A 3,157-nucleotide genomic window follows, 5' to 3' on the forward strand; every position below is an offset into this window, starting at 1 on the left:
AGACATATGTTCGATCCTAAGGACTAAAGCGTCCATTTTCTCCTACATCATGTCTAGAGAGCTTACCTCATGTATTCCACCTTGGGTCTCCTTTTTCTCTATTGATGCTCGTTCAGTTCCCCATTGATAATGGTTTTGGGCCATATCCTCAATTAGGTCACAAGCTTCAGGGTAAGGTTTGTTCATCAGTGCGCCACTTGCGGCAGCGTCGATGCCCATCTTGGTGTTATAATGGAGTCCATTGTAGAAGGTATGAACGATCAGCCATTGTTCTAGGCCATGGTGTGGACAGACTCTTAGTAGCTCTTTATATCTCTCCCAAGCTTCGAAAAGCGATTCTCCTTGGTTTTGAGTAAATCTAGTTATTTGGTTTTGAAGAACAACAGTCTTACTAGGGGAAAAATATCTAGCAAGGAATACTCTCCTAAGGTCCTCCCAGGTAGTTATTGAATTAGCTCGAAGTGAATCTAACCATGAACATGCTTTATCCCCGAGGGAAAAAGGAAATAATCTCAAACGGATCGCATCAGGTGAAGCGCCGTTGGATTTAAAAGTTTCGACCATTTGGATAAAAACTTTTAAATTTTGATTTGGGTTCTCAGTAGTGAGACCCGTGAATTGGTTTTGTTGCACTAATTGCAACAAAGACGGTTTTAGTTCGAAATTATTAGCAGGAATAAGGGGGTTTACTATACTCGAACTAGGTTCCTCGTCAGAGGGTTGGGAAAATTCCTTAAGAGGTCTCCGGTCGCGATTCTCGGCCATAGCTTTCTTAATTCGGATGAGTAAGAGGCGTGTACGAGTGTAACGTTCGGGTTCCTCTAAAGGATCTACTAAATTTCCGGTACTACGGGTTCTTCGCATTTACCGGATAATAATGCCTTAGTCTAGACGGTGTAACAACAGAGGGTACGAAATTTGACGAAGTTGGTCCCCAGCAACAACGCCAAAAACTTGATCGGTGAATTCCCAAGTGCACGAATCGCGTCAAAGTAATATAAAAGAATATCGATCCCACAGAGACCAAACCGTCAATCTATCGATTACTATCGTTACGATGTTTATCTAAGGCGGTATAAAAGAGATATTGATTTTGCAAAATAACGTAAATAATAAATGCAGTGCAGATAAAGACAAGTTTGAATGTATATAACGTCAGTTAAGTGATGTTTCAATTGTCTAAATAGAACTACTTATGAGGCAATATTTCTACTCTTGAAAAGAATCCATTTAACAGGAATTATCGCTTTCACGTATTCAGAACCGAGTTTACCCTTAAATTAAGGCCTTTTATTGTCACTTATAAAAGGTGCGCAGAACGCTAAAGTAGTAAACTTATTTTTAAGAAATAAGACTTGTAAACTTAGTTGAAAAGTGATTTTGATTTGGAAAGTTTTACCCAAGGAGTTTCCTGATTTTAAATCTATCAACGCGTTCGAAAATAGTTTCAAAAATCATTTTTCCTTAAAGTGATAAAAGTTCCTGGTTAACTAAGCCAGGGTGCTTTCGCACTCCTTGAATAGTTAAAACTAACCAAGTTTGTTTTAGAAAACTCAAGTTAAAAATCAAAACAGCCTTTAAAGTATTTCTACAGATTCAATATGTGAAACATCTCTTTAACTGCGATCCTTACATTCTACCCTTTAAAAGATTTAGCAAGACATAGTAACACAAACAAACACAATGATATTGATCATGATGAAAATTTGTTTTAAAAATGTGAGGCGTAAAGAGCGAGTAAAACGCGTAAAATAAATAAAATAAAGCGTGGACAGAAAGTAAATAAAGTAAAGCGAGACGGAAAGTAAATAAAGTAAAGCGTACACGGAAAGTAAATAAAGTAAAGCGAGACGGAAAATAAATAAAATAAAGTGAGACGGAAAATAAATAAAATAAAGCGAGACAAGTAAATAAATAAAAGCGATAAATAAGAACCTTCTCCAAATGGAGGATTTAAATCTGGTACCAGGAAAATAAACCTCTGACTCTGAAGATAAAGACGACAACAACTCAAAGTGACCCAACTCAATCTCACTAAGGTGCGATAACCCCCCGATGTGACGGATTACCGCCTTTACACATGAAGAATATAGTCTTAGTGTTGTAAACTAAGTTGGATGATTTGAAAACAAAATGGAACGAACTATTTATAGAGGATTTCAGCAGCTTGCAAAGACATTGGTGCCCTCCAACTTCTCCTTAGTGGGAACGTGATTTGCAAAGGTGGCGCCTGCCATCCCTTCATGGCGCCCGCCGTGTGTGGAAATGGGAAAGATCATGGGAACGTGGCAGTTACCTCCTGGTTGAGGGCTGATGAGTCATGGCTTCTCCTATAGCGGCCGCCATGTGCAACGCCATGTGTACAATATTCGCCGAAAACCCTAATTTTAGGTCTTTTTGCTTCGTTTCTTCTAAAAGGGTCAGAAAGAGCTAAATATCTGAAAACAACATAAAAGAGAGCATAATACAAACAAAATGATAATAAAGTCCTAATAAACATGTGAAATCCGAGTCAAAAATACGGTGTGATTCAGTGTGATCACATGTGTTCCCGAAGGATGTAAAGGATGTCAGTAAGAAGATAGATGCGCCTGTGGTGAATCCGGTTAGCACTCCAAGATGTCAGTCTGGTGAGTCCAAATATTTGAAGCCTAATGATGATGATGAGGTACTCCATTTGATAGAGAAAAGTGAGTTTAATATGGTGGAGCAGCTGCTTCAGACTATTCCAATATTTTAGTATTGTCTCCGCTAATGAATTCTGAAGCGCCCAGAGAAGCATTGCAAAAAGTATTGGAGCAAGCTTATGTGGAACATGATGTGACAGTAGACCAATTTGATCATATTGTGGCTAACACCACTTCCTGCAATAATCTGAGCTTCTGTGATGAAGAACTCATTGAGGAGGGTAGAAATCAAAACTTAGCACTGCACATATCGATGAACTGCAAGAAGGATGTGTTGTCAAATTTATTGGTTGATACCAGTTCTTCATTAAATGTACTCCCAAAGTCAACTCTTTCCAAATTTTTGTATCAGGGAGCTCCAATGAGATACAGTGGCATGATCGTCAAAGCTTTTGATGGTTCTCGCAAGACTGTTATTGGTGAAGTGGACCTTCGGGTGAAGGTAGGTCCGAGTGATTTCCAAATCACTT

General features: G+C 38.7%; 1 non-coding gene across 1 annotated transcript; it reads left to right on the top strand.

Annotated features, from left to right (window-relative positions):
* Nucleotides 1-274: 274 nt before the first annotated feature.
* On the top strand, nt 275-381 carry LOC127089094 (small nucleolar RNA R71). Its single transcript, XR_007790871.1, has one exon. It is a non-coding gene; the product is annotated as a small nucleolar RNA R71 (small nucleolar RNA).
* Nucleotides 382-3,157: the final 2,776 nt, after the last annotated feature.

The sequence above is a fragment of the Lathyrus oleraceus genome, chromosome 5 (assembly GCF_024323335.1).
Source record: "Lathyrus oleraceus cultivar Zhongwan6 chromosome 5, CAAS_Psat_ZW6_1.0, whole genome shotgun sequence".
In the NCBI taxonomy this organism is placed as follows: Eukaryota; Viridiplantae; Streptophyta; class Magnoliopsida; order Fabales; family Fabaceae; genus Lathyrus; species Lathyrus oleraceus.